Raw genomic sequence first — 24058 nt, 5'->3', positions numbered from 1 at the left:
CACACAGACACCACACAGACACCACACACACCACACAGACACCATACAGACACACCACACAGACACCACACACACACACCCACCACACAGACACCACACAGACACCACACAGACACCACACAGACACCACACAGACACCACACAGACACCACACAGACACCACACAGACACCACACAGACACCACACAGACACCACACAGACACCACACAGACACCACACAGACACCACACACGCACCACACGCACCACACAGACACACCACACAGACACCACACAGACACCACACACACCACACACACCACACAGACACAACACACAGACACCACACACAGACAGCACACAGACACCACACACACCACACACATATACCACACACACCACACACGCACCACACAGACACACCACACAGACACCACACAGACACCACACACACCACATACACCACACACATACACACACCATACACAACACCACACACCACACACACACCACACACACCACACACACCACACATACACCACACACACACCACACATACACCACACACACATATACCACACACACACCACACACACCACACACGCACCACACGCACCACACACACACACACACCACACAGACACCACACACACCACACACACCACACACAGACACCACACACACACCACACACATACACACCACACACATACACACCACACAGACACCACACACATACACACACCACACACACCACACACACACCATACACATACACCACACACACACCACATACACACCGCACACATACACCATACACACCACACACACACCACATACACACCGCACACACACCACACACAGCACACACACACCACACATACACCACACACACACACCACACACACCACACATACACCACACACATACACCACACACATACACCATACACACCACACACACACCACATACACCCCACACACACCCCACACACCCCACACACACACCACACACACACACACACACACACCACACATACACCACACACACACACACCACACATACACCACACACACACCACACACACCCCACACACACCCCACACACACACCACACACACACACACCATACACACACCACACATACACCACACACACACCACACACACCACACACACACCACATACACCCCACACACACCCCACACACACCCCACATACACCACACACACCCCACACACACCCCACACACACCCCACACACACCACACATACACCACACACACCACACACACCACACATACACCACACACACATAAACACCACACACATACACCACACACACATATACCACACACACACACACCCCACACATACACCACACGTACACCACACACACCCACCACACACACACACACCACACATACACCATACACACACACCACACACACACACACACCACACACACCATACACACACCACACATGCACTGCATTCAGGCAGTCTTAGAAGTCTATTTAGATTTTGTGTGTGAAATTATACTTTCTAGCTTTCAGGAATATACAATTGACTGACTTTTCCCTTCCACCGTAGGCTTTTGATTATGTGAGTATATCGTGCTTTTCACTCCAACATCCAACAAAAACTTCATTTGACGAAAAACAAAGAACCTGTCAGCAGGCTGACAAATTATAACCATGAGTCAAACAGATGAGGAGGCAAAACCTACTCCCTTTTCCCGTCACCTTCCAGACCACCTTGCTGGGATTCTGAGAAGCAATTTAGGCTGCCAGTCAGCTTCCAAACGTGGCCAGTACCCAGAAGCAGCAGCACACTGGAGTAAGAAAAGTATGAGGCCATCTCCCTGTCCCGGGGTCCCTTGACATCCTCTTTTCTGCACATTTTCTGCCACCCAGAGACCTCGGCAGGGAGCCTTCCTGCCATCCTGCCTGCTTGACTGTCACACACGTATACACACACACACACACACACACACACACAGAGAGAACACACACTCGCACCTTTTACTTTAGAACTATAATGAGGGAGGCAAGTAGACCCAGACAGGGTGAGCTGGAAGGGAAGAGATTCCCCTTCAAGCCCCAGGTCACCAAAATGCAACCTCCATTCCAGGGACAGTAGAAACACTCAGCTCGATGTGGCCAAGGAGATCTGAAAAATGTTTAGTGAGTATAGCCTTGGATCATTGGGGCTATGGAAGTCTGGTTCTTCTAATTTTTTTTACTAGAAAGCATCTGAAATATCTGGTCACATTCGTCATTTGACAGCTCAGGAACATGGCACTTGGGGAGAAGTAGCATGACCCTCCCATAGCCATGCAACTCATAGGTGGCCTGGCCACGACAGGAACTGGGTCTGACTGACTCCTAACTCCCAAACAAGTGCTCTGTCCCCGTCCTGAGCTATCCCCACTGGACCCACAGTACATGGGTGCGCATGTGAACACACACACACCCCCTTCGCTCCTCTTGCTGGCCTCCTGACATTAGGTACCTGGGCAACTTGGTGCAGACCTCACACAATCCCTAACTTCAGGCGGGGGTGAAGGTACAGTGCCATCTGGCTTTGTGACCCACAGAGGGTGCCAGGCCCTCCAGAGCCAAAGCCTCTCCATGTTGTATTTTCTGTGTGTGGTAGTCAGGCTCTTGCTGACTCTATGTGGCTATATGCACAGTGGTCAGCCACTTGTCAAAGGACTTTCCTAGTTCCAAAGCTTCAGAGGAAGTTCTAGTGAATTCTAACCTCGGATTTAGCCAGCATCATCTACGAGAAGGCAGCTTGTCACCATGTTATTCTGGGGAAAGTTCTCAATAATGGTTATCGATTTGACATGCGGTTTGCTCTAGAACCATCTTCTGCACAGCATCCTCTACTGCAGCAAGATTCCTCCTGTGATCCAACGACAGGTCTCGGAGCTCCAAGGAGGCCCTGGCCACCTCCAGCCACTTTAGGCCCCAGTGAGAATAGAAAGATGAGGACAGAAGCAAGACCGTTTGATGGCAGGATTTTTAGGTTTTGATGATGGATCTCATGTGGGAGCCTTGGGAAGAAAGAGTCAAAGTTGGTGGTGGTAGAATAAGAACCTCCCGAAGCTCCCAGGACAGGGCTGCTGTGTGGTGTGGCGAGACACAGACTGGGAGAAAAGTCTTCTCGGCACACCAGGACCTATGGACCTATCTCTGGGAACCGAGTCAAGCTCAGGATAATTAAGGATTGCCTCCCCCTTCCTCCTCCCACATTTGCTTTCAGGAAATGGCCCCACCACCCCTGCAGTCACTCAATTGAGCCAGAAGGCTGGGAGTTATTCTCAGCTCATCCACCCTCCCGACCCCCCCAACCCCCCCATCCCATCCACATCGGAGCTGCCCCTCTGCTCCATCCCTATCGGCCCTAAGTTTGTTCAGCTCCTTTATTCCAGCAATAACTTGCTAGCTGGCTCCATTTTACCTCCCTCTGATCTGTCATGTTACCACCGGAGAGCCAGTTAAGCCGTTCTCAGGCTTAACCCTTCTATGGCATCTCGATCAAATACTACCTGGCACGCCTCAGCACTCCCTTCTCCCCTCCCAGGAACGCTCTTGCCTCTTCTTGTCACCTGCAAACAATCAGCTGTCCTTTACAGATACTGGCAGTATGCTGGGGGGAAAGGATGGAGCAGGAAGTCTCAACTCAGGGCTCACGACCGTGACTCCTGTGCAACACCTCCCCTGGGGATGGTCCCTGGCACTGCAGACTTAGCATGCCCCAACCCCCGCCTCCGTTCTCGCCCACACTCCACCCCAGGCCTGCCCCTCCTCTAGGTAAATAGCGCCTCCATCAGGAGTTCAAGCAGGAGCCCTGGCTGGCTGTCCCTCATTCTCCGTTCCCTCTTCACACCCAGAGACCCAGTCCAGCTTTCCCATTGCACGTGTGTCCGCTTCTCCCCATCTCCATGCAGCACCCCCAGCGTCCACGCCAGCGTCTCCAGCCTGGGCATCCAGGCGGCTTCTGGATGCTTCCATCTGCCCCACTCTCCCATAGCCACCCAGGTCTTCTGCTTCTTTAGCGTTGTAATTTCTCCTCTGCCGGAGGACCCAAACACACATGCACACACCTTGTTCTTAAATGATGTACGCGCTATACCCATGGCTCTGAAACTTGTTCTTTTTTTAAATTATTGTTATTGATGTATAGCTGACATACCATATTCTATTAGTTTCAGGTGTATGAACCGTGGTTTTTTGTTTGTTTGTTTTTAAAGATTTTATTTATTTATTTGACAGAGCGAGAGAGGGAACACAAGCAAGGGGAGTGTGAGAGGGAAAAGCCGGCTTCCCGCCGAGCAGGGAGCCGGATGCGGGGCTCGATCCCAGGACCCTGGAATCATGACCGGAGCCACAGGCAGACGCTTCGGCTAAGCCAGCCAGGTGCCCCTGGACCTTGGTTTTTAAAATTGATTATAGGTATGTATCAGAGGCTGGCCCCCATCGGTACGTAAAGAGCTCCCTATCCCCACGGTTGCCCAGCAGTCTGTTGTGTAGATGACCAGCATTTACTCATCTAAGCCCTTATTTGTTGATATCCTTGGGTTTAGTCACTTATTGATATTTAGGGCCTTTTTCAATCTTTTGCAATCATACAGTGCCACAGTGAATTGTATATGTTGATTTTGAGGCATGTATATACAGGATAAATCCATGGAAACAAAGTTGCTGAGTCAAAGTAGTGCATTTTGATTCTGATAAATATTGCCAAATTGCTTCCTTTAGGGTTTATACAAATTTATAACTCTACCAGCAAGATAGGAGATTGTCTGTTTCCCACACCTTTGCCAGCACCATGTGTTTTCAAACTTTAATCTTTGCCAATCTGGGACAAGGAGAATGATTAAAAAAAACAAAACAAAACGCCACAGAAATCAAATCATTTCACTCTCTTGCTTAAAACTCCTCAGTGGCTTTGCCTAGTGTCTGTGTGAAATCTGATCTCCCTGTCCTGGGCCGCATCCCCCTCTCCAGCCTCATCTCTCGCCTCTGCCACTGCACATCTGCTTCTTTTCAGTTCCTTAAACACACCGAGTCCACCAGCAGCTCAGGGCCTTTGCACAAACTGGTCCTGCCACCTGGAGCACCCTTGACCAAATCCTCTAGGTGTCAATTGTTACCTCCTTAAGGGGGCTCTTTGACCACCATTAATAGTCAATATCCTTGCTGTTCCTTATTATTGCACACTATTTCCTTCCTATCATTTATCACAATCAGAAATGACTTGTATGTTTACTTTTCTTCCCCATTAGATTTTAAATTTTACCGTGCTGGCTCATACCAGGTGCTCACTCACTGAGAACATGCAGAAAGAATGTATGAATAAATAAACCACTGAGCACTTCTCCCTGGACTCCCAATGACATCGGGCTTTTCCCATATTCTCTCTCATCCCATGTGTCTTAAAGACATTGTACTTCTAAAGCTGGAAGGTTTCCCATCCCCCAGGTGGCTGCATTTCCCAGGTGTCTTCAGCCAGCTAATGTCATTCTTCGGGATCCTTCTGAAGGCAAAATGTGACTCACACCTAGGTCACAGCTGTCACAGGTGTGTCCACAGAAGCAGATTAGAGGCCCCATCAAAGACTTTCTGTAGTTGCCAAAGCAGATCTCAGGCTGCAACATGCTGTCTCGGGAAAAGAGACAGATCTCTGGACTCGTCTGGGTTAATAAGATTTTTCAAGTCAATCCACTGCATTGTACAGTTAGAAGCCAAACGTCAAAGCAGGATGCGAACTTAGGAAATCCAAAGTAACGTAGGAAGTAATCCAAAGCTTCACATGGGAAACAGAAAGCATGTGAGTTCATGCGACAGTTTTAGTATGGGTTGAATTGTATCCCCCCAACATCCGTATGTTGAAGACCTAACCCCAGAATGCGACTATACTTGGAAATAGAGTTCTTTCAGAAGTAAGTTGAGGTTACACTGATGCAGGGTGAGCTCTAACCCAATGAGAACGGTGTCCTTATAAAAAGGAGAGATTTGGACACAGATGCACACAGGTAGAGCACCATGTGATGATAAAGACAGAGGAATGGAAAAGATGGCCAGCGAACCCCAGAAGCTATAGGAGAACATGGCACGGATTTTCTTTTGCATCCCTCAGAAAGAACCCACCCTGCTGACACCTTGATCATGAACTTCTAGCATCCAGAACAGTGAAACAATCCATCTCTGTTAAGTCACTCAGTTTGTGGTACTTTGGTGCAGTAGCCCTGACAAACTAATACAACCAGCAGGCATGTTAGGCTAACTTGGACAGCTGTATTTTGCGTGCTCAAAGTAAATTTATCTATTTTTCCATCGAAATAACCTCAATCACAAGCGTTTCCTTGCTTGAGTGGTAGAAAGCACATGTGGCTTGGGCGGGGGGTCCTGGGGTGTAGTCTTGGTGCACATTCCCCATTCTGGCTTCAGTAGACAACAAAGTGAGTGGGTTGCACAAATGATCTCTCTGTTCCCTCCCAGATCAATGCTTGATGGTTTATAGCTCCCACACCCTTTCCTGCATGGGCATGGTTACACCAAACAGTTTGCAAGGCTTAGGGAACTCAAGGCCAAAAACCCAGCACCTTAGATGTCAGAGGTAGGGCTGTGGAGAATCTTTGTATTTGGACTTGGTAACTATATCCTGCATACTCTCCCTTTCTCTCCTTTCCCACTAACAGAACTGCCCTCTCTTTTCTATTCGTGTGGAATTCAGTTTTAAATCATGTCAAAATGGTTTTGTCTACCTGGAGATCTCACTTGGGGATGTTATTCTTAGGGGTCATTTGGGAAACTGTGAAGGCATTCTTAGTTATCACCATGAAATTGGGGGAGGGGTATCAGATTCATGGGCAAAGGCCAGGGTGCTAAGGATCCCACAGTGTGCAGGGAAAACTTCCAAAATAAAAATTCTCCCACCCAAATTTCAATAATGTCTCTGCTGAGAAACACTCATAGGATGGTATCAAGGAAAGAATATGGACCTTGATGTCAGGCGATGTTTCAATTACCTATTGCCCTGTAACAAATCACCCTAAAACTTAAATTACTTCAAATAATAATCTTATTATTCTCTCTCACAGTTCTGTGGGTTGACATATCAGCTGGGTGGTTTTACTTGGCATTTCTCATGTAGTTGTACTCAGATAGTGACTGGAGCTGGAGTTAGCCAAAGGCTCACCTGGTCTGGTGTCCAAGATGGCGGCTCACTCACATGGTTGGCAGTTGATGCTAGTTAATCTGGGATGTTGATTAAAGTGCTTCTACATGTGGCTTAGGCTTCTTCCAGGATGGTGCTGCTTTCCAAGAGAGAGTGCACCAGAGGGAATATCCCATAAGACCAAAGCAAAAGCTGTAAGGCTTCTAATGACCTAGTCTTAGAAGTCACCAAAAATCACCCACATGGTATTATGTTGGTCAAAGCTGACACAAGACCTGCCGAGACTCAAGGGGGTGGAGATATAGACTCCATCTTTTAATGCAGTAGGGAAGAGCATGAGGGATTAGTCCATCTTTGAAAATATAATTTACTACAGAGGACTTGGCTCTAGGTCCTGCCTCTACCACTTGCTACATTAAAGACTCCCATTAAATCTTGAGTTTTGGTGTTTTCCTTGAAAGCATGGGATAACATAGTAGCAAATTTGCTAGGGTGTCTCGAAAGGCTATGGAAACCCTTGCTAGTTGTTACTGTTGGTGTTTTTATATTAATAGGAGCAACAGTCCCAATTCCAGAAATTCTCCTAATGCTATACATGTATCTGCCATTTTGTCTTTGCTGAATTTATCATTGAGAGATTTGAAAAGCACCCTAGATGTGTGTTTGTAAAGCCATCATTTGACCAATACAGGTTCAGCCTTCTTTCCTTTATTGGATTTTTAATTAATTTTTATCGTATCAAAATATGTCATCTGTGAAAGTCCCTTGACCTCCTTCCTACCTCATCTTCCTTTTGTTCCCCAGAGGCAACCACTTGCGACGTAGCTTTATTTTTCTTTCTTGGTATTTACATTCATATTTTTAGATAACAGGCATATACTCTCTCAAGTCACTTATTTTAAATATTTTCCACTATAGTAAGCGAATATTTTAAATCATTCACCCCTTCCCTTCCTGTGCTTTCTATCCTTCCAACATAATTGTTTATCAGTTTTTAGTTCAGTCCACACACAGTGTTTTCATTATAATGATTATGTAAAATAAACATTGTTCACTACCTAGCCAAGTAGTGAACTGAGATTTTATTTACTTTTTCTCAATGCTTTCTTCTTTCTGGAGTTAATAATTCCTTTATATTTTGCATTTGCTTTGTTTTCCCTAAACATCTATGTATTTCCCTATTTCCAACAACTCTGCAAACTGATTCGATAATCAGAATTTCCTAGAGAAATTCTCCTTGGAGTCCTCAGTGCTCTTTTCTAACCCGAACTGGTTGGTTCCTAGGCCTGCCCCATAGCTGTCATTCTGGGACTTTCCTTCACCCGTGTGTTGGAAATTCCCTTTGCCCCTCTGCATTGTTGGATCACAAGCCTTCTTCCTCTTTCTTGGTTACTCCCTCATCACGGAGCATCTTCCAGTGGCTTCTCAAGAAAGGGCACATCAAATGTAAACTTTTTTGTATTTTGCATGTTTGAAAACGCCTTTATTTTGTCCTCAGACTTCTTCAATAGTGTGGCCAGGAATAGAAATCTAGGCTGAAAATAATTTTCCCTGGGGATAATGAAAGCATTTTTCCGAAGTCTTCTAACTTCGTGTTACTATTGAGAAGTACAATGCCATTCTGATTCTTGATCTTTTATATGTAACTTTTGAGTTTTCTCTTTGAAAACTCTTAAGACTTTCTCTTTACCCTTAGAGTTCTAGCGTCAGCATGGGGTATCTCGGTCTAGGTCCATTTTCAATTACCGTGCTAGGCAGGTTACTGTGTCCATTTGTGCCCTTCAGTTCCAGAGGATCTTTTTGTATTATTTCTTTGATAATTTCCTTACCACCATTTTTCTCTGTTCTCTGAGACTCCTTAGTCCATGTTGAATCTTCTAAATTACTCCTCTAATTTTCTTTTTCACTCCTATTATTCTTCTCTTTGTTTGCTTTCAGGGAAATTTCTGTAACTGTATCTTCCAACACTGGTACAGAATTTTTGAAATTTTCACTTCATATTTTTGATTTCCAAAAACTCTTTCTTGCTTGGATTATCCCTTTTTCATCATATCCTGTGGATGCAGCGTTTTCTCTTATGCCTCTAAACATATCAAATATACTTTGTTTTCAGTTCCTGCTGCTCGTTCATCATTTCTGCTTCCTTCATAGATCCTTTTGCTTTCCTGTTTGATTATTTTATTCTCTGTCATGTTGGATGCTTTCCTCTCCGGTGATTGTTGACTGCAACTCAGATTTAAGGATGAGACCCTAAAGAGCTGATTGAAGTTCTGTGTACATGGATGGGATTTATTCTAGGGTGATCATGTCAACAATGGCTTTTTCGCCTGGAACTTCCAAATGTCAATATGTGTAGGTCTTTTTCCTGGATTGGGTCAGTTTCTACAGAAAAGAATCTTTCAATCTCCTGTCCCTGTTGTTCTTAGGCTAGGAGGAGGAGGAGGCAAGGGAGAAGGGCTCACTTAGTACACAAACTTTCACCTGACCTCAGCCTCCCTCTGTAGCTGAGGTCAGTAGCACAAAGTCTCTCTGATTCAGTTTTTCTAGAAAACAACTCTCCCGTTCCCTACAGGAGGGGGAGTGGAGGTTGGGACCTGCAAGTCTATCTGCCTCTTATGAACACTTCTAAACTATGTCTCTTTTCAAGCCCCGCATCATCCCCTTCTACAGGATTACCAAGGTTCTATGGGCCATTAGCAACTTACTCCTCTTTGTGGTTTGCTGTCCTGCTCCCGGGGCGCTCAGTTTGGACTTTCCTCCTTCCTGCTAATTCCTTCACTTTTCTACTATCTTGATACACTGCAATTCAGGGTTACATTATGTCTCCCAATATGTAAGAGACTTTTGAGGAGGGGTTGGAAATTGTTCTACCCCACTGGCTTGAAACGGATGGTCCTGGCAGCCCAGAAGTCACTGTTGGAAAAACCTGCCTTCTGTGTAACCTTCAAATCAACAAACCCATGTGTTGCATATCCAAGGGCTTAGAACTCTAATAATAATAACAGCAGCAACAACGGCCATTTTTAGTGCCTATGATGGGCCAAACACTTTGTATAAATTATCTTTAATCCTCACTACAACTACAAGGTGAGTGTGATTATCCCCAATTGACATAAGAGGAAACTGAGGCCCAACCAGTTTCAATAACTTGTCCCAGTTTATCCCTTTGATAAGTGGCAGGGTCAGGATTTGAATCCAGGTCAGTCTGGCCCCAAATTGCTTCTAACAACCAAAGCCTCACAAGTCTACCTCAAGTCACCCAGTGAGTGGCCCTTAAATCTTGGATATCAGGGCCTGACCGACACACTCTTACGCATCAGTGCTTAAAAGGGAAGCTGGGGCGCATCCTTTCGCGTTGCAAATAAGGCCCCGCGGTACCCACGTTCTATTCAGTTCTCATCTCGTGTCTTTGAGGTGAACCCTTCAGGTAACAGGCCTTGAATCTGCAGTGAGCAGCCCTGAGCTGATTTTAAAAGAAGCCAGTTCAATAGGAAGACTAATGAGACCAGCCACCCTCCCCCGCTCTGACTCCTGATCTCCGCGCTGCAGCGGGAGCCGCGTAACCATGGTGATGGTGGCTGGCTGCCGACAGTGGAGGGAGGCGGGCGTGCGGGAGAGGGAACTGGGAAGAAGCCTCCTGCAGGGGGTGGGACGGAAGGGTTCTTCGAAGAGCTGCTCGGGTGGTGGAGAGGAGTGGGGAGTGGGAGGCCACGGGAGCGGGGCTCCTCGCCCAGGAGGCTGGGCCCCACCCTGCCTGCCAAGCGCCCACCTGCCCTGCCAGCCTCCCCGGCACTCACGTTCTCACCTCGTCCCCTGACTCACCACGCAGGTGACTCACAGCACCTGGGGTGTGAGCGGGCCGAGGCGGCACACGGAAGCCTCCCGCTGGGGCTGGGGCGCTCAGGGGGCTCCGAGGGGGGAGGGGGTGAGCAGCATCTGGAGACGGCAGACCGGAGGGACCTGAACTTCACTGGGCCAGGGTCGGGAAGGTGACACGGAGGGCCCACTCTCCTGGCATTGGTCCCCGCCTGCCTCCAGCGCCAGCAACCCTGGTCCGTGAGCCTGGGGATCCCGTATCCATTGGCACTGCTTAACAGGGAGGGTGAAGAGGCCTCTGGGCCCGTGGCTTTCACTGGGCTGGGTGCCCAAATATATATCCAGTATCCCCTGAATGTCACTCCCTTCTCCAGTCCCTTGACAGGCTTCCTGTCGCCCCCAGCGTAAAGACACGACTCTGAAAGTGGCTGACACAGCCTTCCTCTCCAGTCCTGACTCCTACCGTGGTCCCCTCCACCCTCTGCCCTGGGCCACCCTGGCCACCTTCCATTCCTTGCAGTTTTCTCACAGGGCCCTGCCCTCACTCCCTCCCGGCTTACGCCCCTTCAGATATCCTCCACCCAAACATCACTTCCTCGGGAACAGCTGTATTGGCCTCATGGATCCGTCACTTCACCCCTGAGGCCCCCATGAACCTCTTCTTTGCAGCATTCCCCACAGCTGCCATGTCTTGATAAGATGTCTCTCGTTCCCCCTGGACTAGAAGGGCCAGGAGGAGAGGGTGAGGCCTTTGTCTCTGCTCCCGCTGGATTCCCTGCATCTTGCACAGTGTCGGGCAGATGGCTGTCACTCAGTAGAGAGGGAGGGAGGAGCACATCCACTCGCCCTGCTTGGGTAAACAGCTGATGCAGCTCACGCCTGGCACCTGCCCCCGATGGGAGGCAGAAACCAGAGTGACATTTCTCCTGACCTCTTGTTCCCCCATCGGACCACAGACTATGATGGTGAAAATACTATGATTTGGCTCCTCAAACCAAATGATCATTTGTCTTACTCTCAAAAATGTATTTCTTGAAGGTAGGAACAGCTAACATGTCCAGCATGAAAGGAAGCGTTCCTTGAGTACCACACCATTTGGCTCATATCTCAGAGTGTTTGCTTTCTTTCCTGCAACCGCCAGGCCTGGTTCCTATGTCACTCAGCTGTCTGATTTCCTCAGGCTAATGTGCCCCTAAAGGCCACCAACTTGCAAGGGTCTTGTGGGAAAGGCCAGGAATGACTTCTGGGGCCAAGCTCTGCTAAATGCCAGTGGTGGGGCTTTTCCCAGATGGAGAAGACTGGAGCTTTAAGAGGCCCTTTCCTCAAGTAGGTAGAGAAGCTGGTACCTCTCAGCCCTGCAACCCCAGCCCAGGTCCTTGCAAAGGGTTCCAGGGAAGTGAGTCACCTCTGATAAACCCAGGTAGGAGGGATTTTGATAAGATAGAAGGAAGGGTGTTTACACATGGCCCTTCGATATTGGGTGGGTCTGTTTGGTGTGGAGGCCAAAGAACATCCTTTGGAAGGTGGAGGAAGTCCTGCTAGAAACAAGAGGGAAGGCAGAGTAACTGACTGCCTCCGACTGATGTGTTCTTGAACTTATTTTAAAAGGGTTCTGAGTCAGTCCTACAAAAGAAAGGTGTCTGAATGGATAATGCAAATCAAATGTATTCTCTAGCTGTATGACTTTGAGTCAATCATTTTACTTCTTTGTATGATAAACTGCTTCAAAGCCAACTCAGATGATCTATTGGGGACCCTTTCACTCTGATAAATATTTATGGATTCATTAATGTCTCCTCTGTCATGTACTTGAGTTTCAGTCTCCATTCTAGAATTTGCTGATTTTCCACCTCTGTAAAATGGAGCCTAATCCCAGGGCTGTGTGGGTCTCCAGCCCAGTGCCCTGTTCCTGGAAGGAAGGAGCTGGCTATTCGTTAGTCACTGTTCCCCCCTTTTCCCACCTTCTAATGAGTGTGGAATAGGCTGCTGCAGGTGTTTGGAGACCATACATTACGTTTCTGAAAGGAAACTCCTGGCTTGTTAAGAATGATCCAGGAAGCCAAAAGATTGTTCCTTTCCTCAGCAGGTGCTGGACCTAGAGGCCTTCAGTCTTGGACCAACAGAACACTTTTATGTGAAACCCTGTATCAGACAAACCAGTACTACGAGAGCCAGCAGGACTGGGGGGCCCATCTGAGCAGAGGCAGGGGAAACACAGTGGGGGCGGGGTGCCCTGTTCACAGGCAAGCCGTAGAAACAATTACAAAGCCCATAAAACCAGAGTCAAGACTAGAAGAGCTCTTAGGGGTGGCCTGCCCTACCCTCCTGGTGTAACATATAAGGAAACAGGTTCACAGAGGTGAGGTGAATCACCTAGCATCATCCAGAGAGTGGGTGGTGGAGCTGAGACTAGAGCCCAGGTTTCCTGCCACCGGGGAGAGGTTGCCTTTGGCCCTTGGTTACCCATTGTAAGTTCTTTTGAAGCATAGGGCCCTGCTCATTTCCATCAAGGATTAACAGGGAACTGAGGTATAAAGTCCAGGGGGTTGGAGCTAATTTTCTGAGCAGTGACTTCCTTCGAGCTTATGAGTTTACACACACAGTGCAGCAAAATGTAGCAGTAGGTCAATAGTGAAGACTGTCTTATCAATCATGAAAGGTCATTTCTAACTCTTAAGTTTCTGTTTGATTAGTTTGTTTGTTTTTAATATTAGCCAGAGATTATCATTCATCTCTAGACCTCTTGAGACTCAGCCAATGTGTCAAAGATCTCACTGAATTGGCAATAGATGCTGTGATGAGAAGGAATACCATGGTCCTTCAGGACCCAGCGTGTGGCAGTCCACACATCTGCACCCCTGCCTCCCTGCAAAGGCCCAAGGAGAGACTATCACATGTGACTGAGGAGCAGTGTCAGGTATAAATCTCCTAAGAATTCCCTGAAATAAGCCAGTGTACCATGAAACTGTGGAGGAAGCCGAGTAAGGCTGGGCAGAGTTTCTACTTTTTATCAGAGATCAGGAAAGGACCCAGGATGGAGTTCTCCATCTCCTAGAGTGGCAGCAGGACTCTGGGTCCTCCTAGCCCTGTGATGGAAGTAAGTGGAAAAGTTATATTTGTTGGGTCCTGAAGAATATGATGTGGTCTCCCAGGAAACAACCTCCAACCCAGGGCAAGAGAAAGGGGATCACTAATCCACCCAAGGGTAGCCCCACAAACTTTAACTCCCAAAACCACAGGTGGTGCCCAGGACAAAGAGTGGCAAGAAGATAAGGAAGAAGAGGCTGGGGTCCTGGGGGCTTGGGGCCACAGCTATCAGAATAGACGGAGCTGCGAGTAGATGGCACAGCCTGGCAGAGGAAACAGCACAGACAGGGAGATTCTATCCAAAAAACGTAAGAGAAACTCCCAAGTTCCCTTTCAGGCTCTGCTGAGACAAGAGGACTAGGTTGCCAACAGACCTCAGGGGATGTGGAGCAGAGAATAGGGGCAGTAGGAATGAACCAAACAGTAGAACATATAGTGTCCAAGTTTAAGAGCACATGCCCAGGAATGAGACAGCCTGGGTTTGACTCTCAGCTCCTGCACTTACTAGATATGTAAAGGTATTGGTCAGATGTCTAAACCTTGGTTTTCTCAACTGAAAAATTGGGACAAGAATATCCCCCTAATGTTGATTAAATGACATCACATATATGAAGTCACATATCTTACCACAGCATCTGGTACGTTAGAGGAAACCCTTGTATTGGTTATCTGTTGCTGCATAACAAATTACCCCCAGACTGAGCGACTTAAGACAACAAACGTTTACTATCCGTCACTTCTGTGAGTCAGAAATCTGGGTACCGCTTAGCTGGATGCTTCTGCCTCAGGACCTCTCAAGAGATTGTAGTCAAGTGATTGGCAAGGAGGTCTCGTCTGCAGGCTCGGCTGTTGTGGGGAAGGGACACATCCAAGCGCACTAACATGGGTGTTGGCAGGCCTCAGTCCCTCACCATGTGGTCCTCTACATGGGGCTGCTTCATGACATGGCAGCTGTCTTTCTTCAGGGAACACAATCCAAGAGAGAACAGCAGCAAGAGAGAAAAGTGCCCAAGAAAGAAGCCACAGTCTTTGGATAATTGAATCTCAGAAGGGTAGCCGTTACATCAGATATATTCTCCTCATTCTATTCATGAGGTCAATAGGTCCAACCCACACTCAAGGGGAGGAGTTCCACAGAGCATGGAGATCAGGAGGCAGAGATCCCCGAAGGCCATCTTAGAGAATGCCTACCACGGTGCTTAACATGACCTATTTTTAGTATTCCTTTTATTCTCCAAAGAATTCTTCAGTGATGCCACTACAAGTTTCTGCTTCTATGTTTTGTTGCTGCCATTCCTCTGCCAAAAATGCCTGCTTCCAAATATTTACATTTTCCAATCCTATCCATCTTGGTACTTCCAATGGTACCCAATGGTACTTCCATGAAGCCTTGGTTGACTGCCACCTTGTAGGAAGTAGTTGTTTTCTTCTCTGAAGTCCAAGAGGGAAGAGTTTGATGGGGGAAAGGGACAAAGGACAGCTATATTGTGCTTGAGATAAATGCAATGACACTTAAATGAGAAGGAAGAAGGCAACTCAAATACATTCCATGTACTTTTTCTCAAAAATAGGCTATTGGTTTTGGCATTCTGGATCAATGAGGGCACCAGCTCTGTTGGGCTATTGCAGAAACTGCTTTCATATTTCTGCTTGCTCTGGGCTGGCAGAACCCCTACCCATTTGCTGACCCTTAGGACTAGGCTTTGCTAATAAAGGTGATATGGGTCAAAAAAATAAAGGCTCTTCTGTAGGTAGACTCCGATAGCTCCAATAGCAGTGTACAAACACAGAGCCTTCTGCCTAACATGGAAATAAGTCATTTGGAAAATTAATTGAACTGTGGTGGTTTGTTCTTCTATGACTTCTCTTGTAAGTTTGAAAATCCATCTCCCGACAAGATTCTGTTAGGCCTGAGCAGAGCCTTATCCCACACCAAAACGCTCTTCTCTGATGAGTCCAGGCATCTCAAAAGGATGAACTGCCATAGGGTTTCCATGGGGGTCATGGGCTGCTAAGGACGAGACAAAGCCAGGGCAGCATATGTGGCTTATGTGGAGACAAGGATCCAAATGGAGCCAATTCAGCCTAAGTAGAGGGACATCAGGTCAACTCAGGAAAAGGGAAGGAAATTTACATATATTATCCAACTGCTGTGTGCCAGAATGCGCAGTTAATAATCATGGCCTTATTGAATCATCACGTAAGCCTGCGGAGATAGGGGGTATTCCCCCCATTTTACAGATAAGGAAATAGATCCAGTGAGGTGAATTGGCCTGCCCCCAGGTTACACCACCAGTAGAACACAAGACTGCTTGATTCAATGCCTGTGTCGTTTCCACGATCCCCTCTTACAAATGACTGTGGACAGACAAAGGGAAAGGCAGGGCTATAAGACAAGCTAACTAAAGTAACTCCAAAAATAGTTGTTACAGACCAAACGTGAAGTTTCATTTAGATCTCCAAGTTCCCAGATCAATTTGTAGCGAGGCTTCTCATATTGTTCCTGAGTTGCAAAAAAGCAGTCTTCCATAGTGACAACCTGGAGAAAAGGGTGGAAAAGAATGTTTGGTATGATTAACAGCAAGACCTCCACAGTCCCCTGCTCCCCCTTACCACCCCATCTTTATCAGAAGATACACATTAAAAGTGATGACACAACCGGAGAGTTAACAGGACGGAAAATCTAAATCTAATTATCGGCTTCCGTTCTTATGTGTACCATCCTCCTCTCTCCTTACTCTTTCTTATTCCATCTTTCTGTTCTTTTAAGATTGGGCCCATTTTCCTGTCCCAATGGAGATGTTTCCCAGAAGGAAGTAGAAGGCTCAAGCCAGGAGAAGACACAGGACTGATTCAAGGCTGTGGGGTAAGATCAGCCCAAAATGGTTGATGCCAATCCATTTCTGCTCACCTTTACTTGATGATGTGGATTGGTTTAAACAGCTGTTGAGTCTTTGGGGGGATGTGGTTATAGAGAAACCGGGAGGTCTAGAAGAGCCCACCTAAGACAATATGACAGCATTTGCCCTTTGATAGTCTCACCAAATATTCAGTTAGCCGAATCCTCTGCTGAGCACTGAGCTATTAGGTACAGTGGGATTCAACTGTGTGGAGACTCAGACCCTGTCCTCAAAAGATCTAGAATTCTATAGAAGAGATATCATGTGCATATGTCACTTAAAAGTAAGAATGCCATTAGAAAAACAAAACCGAATTAGTATTCCTTAAAAAGGAAGGAAATTCTAGAGCGCCTAGGTGGTTCAGTCAATTGAGTGTCCAATTCTTGATTTTAGCTCAGGTCTTGATCTCAGGGACATGAGTTCAAGCCCTGCGTTGGGCTCCATGCTGGGTGTGGGGCCTATTTAAAAAAAAAAGAAAAGGAAGAAAGTTCTCATATATGTAATAACTTGAGGATATTATTCTAAGTGAAATAAGCCAATTACAAAAAGATAAATACTGTCTGATTTCACTTATATGAGGTACCTAAAGTAGTCATGTTCATCAAGACAGAAAGTAGAATCGTGGTTGCCAGTAGAATGGGGAGGTGTTGTTTAATGGGTACAGAATTTCGGTTTTGCAAGATGAGAAAGTTCTGGAAAAAAAGAAGTTCTGAAGATTGGTTGCACAACAATGTGAATACACTTAACGCTGTTGAACTGGACATTTAAAAATGTTTAAGATGGTCAAATTTATGTGTATTTTACCATGACTAGAGACAAAAAAAAATGTTTTAATGGAGAAAAATTGCTAGTGACCTGCAGAAGATGAAGCAATTATGTACGTAACTAGAGATACGAAAGATGTGTTCATGGAAGAGGGGGCATTTGAACCAAGCCCCCTTTAGAATAGAGGGGCTAGAGATGGACAGGAAAAAGGTCATTCCAGGTGAACAAAGCAGCAGGAGCAAAGGCCCATCTTTAAAAAAAAAAAAAGAAAATCCAGAAATTTCTCTCTTCCATTGCATCAACCCTTAACAGACATTTTCCCGGTGATCAAACTGCTGGAGCCCGCATCTGTGACTCTCTCCTGTGACATCTCAGCAAGGCCTGGCTCTCCCGCCTTCTCCCTCCCTTCATCTCTTCCCCTCTTTCTGTGCATGCCTCTTCCTGTCTCTTGTTCTCACTCTCTCTCTGGTGTCCTTTGAACCTTCTAAAATGAAATCCTTGACAAAGGTTTGCTTTCAGCCCAGAAGTAACCTTCCTTGAGGTCTCTTTAGCAACAGAAAATACCCAGAGACTCTCACACCTTTATTAACAGACCTTGTTTTGTTGTTCTTTTTCCTCCTTGGATACCAGAAGCTTAAGAAGAAATTACCTCATCTCCTACAACAGGCAGGTCTCAACTGTAAGAACAGTCTTTCTGACAGACACTTCCATTGCCAATTCTCCCTGATTAACAGCAGTTTTACAGAACAGCACTCTGACAGGGAGGGAAAGGAAGAGATGCAGATTTATACTTAATTCGTGAACAGAGTCAAGAGGAGGATGGGTTCTGCCGAGAATTTCTTCATCTTCAGAAGGCTTATTAAAGCCAGAGCTTACCATTCCTCATGTTCCTCATGGAGATTTAAGGCAAGAATCCTTTTGGATGAGACTGGTAACCAAGCGCAGGGAAGGCATCGAAGGCTCCAGGAAGACAGCCTCCCAGGCCAGGCTGTGGGCGCTCCTGCACTGGCTGGAGGATTCAGGGTGGGCAGGCGGGCAGAAGGTTCACTCGATTAGGAAGGAGGCCTGGCGCTCACTCTTCCGGGTCCCCAGAGTGCAGACTCATGTAGTGGGAATGCCAGAAACGTGCCTGGTAGAGCGAATCAAGTTGACCTGCTTTGCTCTTGCCCAGTGTGATTTGGAGAGTCTGACCCATCTCCAGTTGGAAAATTGCTTGTTTTCAGTTTTCTGTCTTTTCCTCTGGTCTTTCATTTTCAGTTGTTACCTTTGGTTCTGAGTGAGGAGGATATGTGCCTTTTTTGGGGGTGAATCCAGCCCTGGGCTTGGACACAGCACGAGGAGAATCATCACAGGCCCTGACTCCTCTCCTCGGTGGCTCCACGCTGGAGAATTCCACGTGGCCATTTTTCTCAGCCTTTCGGCTCAGTCTAGACAGCTTTCAAGTCATCAAATGCTGGAACGAAGGCAGAGATCAGTGCGAACATTTACTTTGTTGGGATTGATCACTTCGGAGTTGTGGGGGTGGAGAATCCCATTTAGGGACTGTGGTCTTTCTTTGGTGTCTATTCAATTCCATGAAAAATGATTACAACAAAATCATGGAATCTCAGTACTGGGAGGCATCTTAGGTATTATCTCAGCCAAGCCCTGCATGATGCAAGAATCCTCCAGAAGCATCCCAGCCAGTTATTGCTGGCTCAGGCAGACATTTTCCTTGATGGAGAGTGAACTCCTTTTAGGAGTGAATTCCCTGTTAGCAAACTCTTCCTTAGACTAAATGAAAACTAGAATCTGCATATTAAATAGCTTCTACCCACAGACACTGATGCCAGGCATATATGTCTGTTGACTGACTGCCTGACAGGCTGGCTGACTGAATCAGTGATTGAGCAGAGGAGATTGGCACAAGAAGGAGAACAGGGCAGGAGAGTATGCGGTTGCAATGGTGACTAGTAGTGGGACAAGTAGGAAGGGAGGAGCAAAGCACATTCTTCTCTCTCTAAGGGTTTTTCTTCTCTTCGGTGGGGAATAGAGAAGAAGGCCTGATTGTCCCAGCAAATGTTTTCATTCCCTCGCATCCGCTAAACAAACCAACAAAACCCCCCGCCATCTAATTTATAAGTGAACCACATTTCTCATTTGTGAAATGAATTAAATTACTTTTGATTAGTGAAAAGTGACTAGAGCTAAGTATTGCCTATTTTCCTAAGTTACTTTGTCATGACGTCTTTCCCTCTCTGTCTCTCTCCGCCTGCCTGTCCGTCTGTGTCACACACACACACACACACACACACACACACACACACCCAGAGCTTACAAATCATGTCCTCCTGGCCTCCTCAGAGCAAGCTAGCTAGACAGAGCAGCTAACAGTGAGTGACCTTTGCTTTAGCTCTCTCCCCCTCCCCTCTGCCTCTCCCTCCTCAAACAGCTGCCCACCTGCCGGTGATGAGGACTCCAGGCCCTCGGCACTCCCCCACTCCCCCACACCCCTCCACAGCTCCTCGTCTGGCCGGGTTGCTCGGCTAGAGCGGGAGCCTCCTCCCCGCAGCAGACAGGCGGCGAACACACATTGCATGGTTCCCGCTGCCGTGTGGGCGGCTGGGGAGAATTCTCAGGGTGCAGGCTGCAGGTGCTCCCCTGAATCTCAAAAGGAAGGTGGTTCACACAGGCTCGCACGGCCTCACATGGTGCTCCTGGATCTGGGCTCCAATCATCCGACATTTCCGCAGCCCCCCCCCCACCTCGGGCGCCCCAGCGTCCTCTTCTCCCTGTAAACCAGAGAGGGGGCCCAGCCAAGATGTCTGCTGCCTGCCTTCTCCCTGCAGGAGCCCATCCTCCGACACAGTCCCTTCTGGACGGCACGGGAACGCAGGGAGCATGGCAGCGAAGGCTGTAGTGGCTGGTACTGTAGCTGCCACTTGCGTTCTGGATCCTTTCTAGATAGGTCATCTCCTCTACGGCAGGCCCCTCGTCACCCAGTATCTGGATGCCTTGGCCACCAGAGCCAAGCGAGGTGGATCGTAGGGAACTGCACACTGTTCTCCGGCAGCAAGAACGGCCAATCCGGATGATACGGGGCAGATCCTCCCAGTGTTTGGTAACTGAGCTACAAAAAGACCCTTGGCTTTTTGCCTTTCATTTTGCAGATAACTGTAGCTAGAACTCATCAAAAATCTTCAACATAGTCTCTGTGCCCTAGTCCTTAGACACAGACTTAGTGTGGAATGGACCCTAGATGCGAACCAAGGTTATGGAGTTCCTACTAGGCATGGACCTTCTGCTGGCAGGTTTACTGCCATTCGTCAAATTCAGAACGTCTTTTTCAACCCTATGAACTGAAATTGGTCATTCCATCAGCACTCTGTTAGACCAAATATTCTAGGACAGTTGTCCTGTGGCTCTGCTCTGCAGTTGGCGGGCATCTCCTGCCAGTCTCTCCGCTCAGACTGGGAGCGCCACGAGGGCAGGTCACAGAGCGCCCAGCGCAGACTCGGGGCTTAACAAGGGCATGCGCCGTGGAATTGCCATCTTTTGCTTTCCCTTGCACTGGACCAAGACATAGCCAGGTATCCTCACAAAGGGAGCCTGGCCTCCATGCAAATGACCCCTGTGTATGGACGGGTTTTATTCAAGAATCCGGTGAGACACAGACGGAAGAGTTAGGATGTGCTGCAGGTGCCCTGCCAGAACCGTACCAACAACATGGAGGGGCCCAAGCCCGTCTTACAGCGCTGTCCTCCTGTGCATGACCTTAGCTTAATGACAGGAAGCCACACGCTTCCTTCGGCCTGAGACGCCTGGAGCAGCATCTCTCCTCCCATTAAGTGTTATCAGGGTGGCAGCTAAACCTCTCGAATTTTGCTGGATAATTTCCATTTTAGGTATTCTGTCCCATTGTTCCTCTCCATGCATGTGTATGTGTCAGACTGTGCTATATCCGGTTCAGAAAGCAGAGTTTGGAATTCCACTCTCCAAGAATCATTCTCCTGGCGGTTCATAAATGCCCTCGGCTCGTTTGGGTTCCTCCTAAAGTGGAGACATGGAGACAAAAGTTCAATTGCAAATAGTGTGTTTGGGAGGTGCTGAGAAAACCAGAGGAAATGGGGAGAGAGATAAGAAAGGGAAGGCAGGTAACAAAAGGTCGGTGACCTAGCCAGCTACTAAGGTGGGTGACGGGGCTTAACCCTGTCAGGGAAACTCTGGGGCTCCCTGTCAAACAGTGTTCAGAGATAGGTCACCTGGAGAGGGCGGGGGCGGGGGTATTCTCCACCAGTGCTCATCAGTCATTGGTTGCAGGATGCTCCCTGCCCCCCGCCCCTGGGGGCCACTCTCAACCTGCCAGTCAGTTAGCAGAAGGTGCTTCAGTGGTGAGGGGAAGTCCCTAGGCAGCAAGACGCCAGTGCTGGCAGGTGGCAGCTGGAGTGGTGTGCGTGGGCTGCATGGAGCCAAGAGATGTGTTGGGGCAGCAGTCGAGTACTCGACACCTTTCCTCTGGGAGACGTGACCGTAATTCCCCTGTAAGGGGCTGTGGCTTGTAATGACAGAGAGCAAAGCCCTTTAGGAACAGGACTCAGGATATAAATCAGTGGCTAGAGAGACTGAGATACAGATACTGAAAAATGTCGTGGGTGTGCCGAATGCCAACTCTCCGTGCCTCCCGATCCTGCATGGTCAGGTCTGGTTAGTCCTCCAGAGACAGGAGGCAAAGTGTGCAGGGCTGTTTCTACCAGGTAGGCGGGTGAGCCTGACCCCCAGTCAGAGGCCTGTGGTCTGTCTGGCAGCGTTTCCTTGGGACTTTAGCAGGAAGAATAAGGAAGGATGTTGAGTTGGGGACTAACACCAAATACCCACAGCAGGGCAGCCCTTTGCATTCATTATCTTATTCCGACTCACAGCAAACCCTCACGATCAGCACGTGACCCTGAGGTGGCCACTGAGGGTAGCACCTGCTCAGAATGGCATCCTCTTCTGGCCAATGTTAACTTAGACTGGTTCAGACCACAAAGTAGAGCGAGGGCTGCCAGTCATGGTCCTCCGTCAACCTGGCCACAGAGACTGCGCAAGCTACTGTTCACCCTGGTTCTCTGGATAAGTATACTAAGGCTCAGAAAGGTGAGGTAACATGCCTGAGGTAACACACCTCCCCAGGGCTGGGGCTAGGAGACCCCCTGCCATGTCTGTCTGGCTCTGAAGCCAGGGCTCTGGGTCTCCGGGTCAGTTGCAGTGACAGCGGGCTGGGCTAGTGCCAGTTATGAGCTGCAGCTGGCTTTGACTTGCGAGAGACCATCATTAGTATTCAGGAATTTTGCAAGCCAGTTAACATCATGTTGTTAGCTTGGGAGCATTTACACCACAGAGATTGGCAAAGGATACAAAATCAGGGCTTCCTCCCACCTGTTAAACATTAAACACATACATCTTAGAAGTTCATTTCTTCTCCAGGCCCAAAAAGGACATTCTCAGTATCACTCTGGGAGCGAGTACTTGTCCAGCATCCACCAGATGTCTGAGCCTGGTAAGAGATGCCTCAGAAAGGCATGGGCACATGGTTGGGCCTTCCTTGGCCTAGAATCAGGGGCAAGAACAAAGGCCCTTCTGCCTTTTTTTTTTTTTTTAAGATTTTATTTATTTATTTGACAGAGATAGAGACAGCCAGCGAGAGAGGGAACACAGCAGGGGGAATGGGAGAGGAAGAAGCAGGCTCATAGTGGAGGAGCCTGATGTGGGGCTCAATCCCATAACGCCGGGATCACGCCCTGAGCTGAAGGCAGACGCTTAACCACTGTGCCACCCAGGCGCCCCTGGCCCTTCTGCTTTTGATCTTACCCAACTCAGCTCAGCTTGAGACGCACAGTGAGTGTACCCTGCCTGACTTGGCAATGAAGCAATCCTTGCCTCCAGGACTTTCTCACCCAGGAAGGGGGGAAGAGTTTTAGGGGAGCTCAAGTGTTGTCACCCCCAACTTGCTTGTGGAGTGTCCCATGGAAAAAGAAGGAGGAAAATCTCTTCATATGGGATGGATGGGGAACCAGGGTGTCATGGCCATGAGCATGTCTTCCTCTGGCTTGTCCTCATCCCTCCTGGGCTGAGGTCATCACAGCCCTTATTTCTAAGATCAGATCTTCTTGTGTCATATTTGGCTGTGATCATTGAAAACAGAAGTCAATGACACATTTTGAAGGAACAGGGATATTACTGTCCTGAACGCAACATCCAAAACCAGATATTCTACCCCGTGTGTGTGGTCATTTGTTTGAGTTTTGTTTGTTGTTTTTCCCAGACTTGGGAGAGTCCTCTGGAAAAGCAAAGGTGAGGGACCTC

At 47.9% G+C, this 24058-nt stretch overlaps 1 protein-coding gene across 12 annotated transcripts in view; it reads left to right on the top strand.

Moving 5' to 3' along the window:
- Nucleotides 1-24058, top strand: part of LOC103661510 — a 96586-nt gene that overhangs the window by 29605 nt on the left and 42923 nt on the right. For 7 of the 12 annotated variants that reach the window (XR_005833733.1, XR_005833734.1, XR_568140.2 and 4 more), the window contains one exon: nt 16840-16935. The exons of 1 other annotated variant lie outside the window; for it this stretch is intronic. The gene's annotated coding sequence lies outside the window, so the exon portion shown is untranslated. Of the gene's footprint in view, nt 1-1568; nt 1581-1727; nt 1743-4258; nt 4318-4375; nt 4439-16839; nt 16936-24058 lie in introns of those variants that run through there. 4 more of the 12 variants (XR_005833739.1, XR_568139.2, XR_005833738.1 and 1 more) reach the window with 4 other exon arrangements.

Source organism: Ursus maritimus, unplaced genomic scaffold (assembly GCF_017311325.1).
Source record: "Ursus maritimus isolate PB19 unplaced genomic scaffold, ASM1731132v1 scaffold_9, whole genome shotgun sequence".
NCBI classification, from domain to species: Eukaryota; Metazoa; Chordata; class Mammalia; order Carnivora; family Ursidae; genus Ursus; species Ursus maritimus.
Note: the sequence above shows the minus strand (reverse complement) of the source record. Positions and strands in the feature narration are given on the sequence as shown.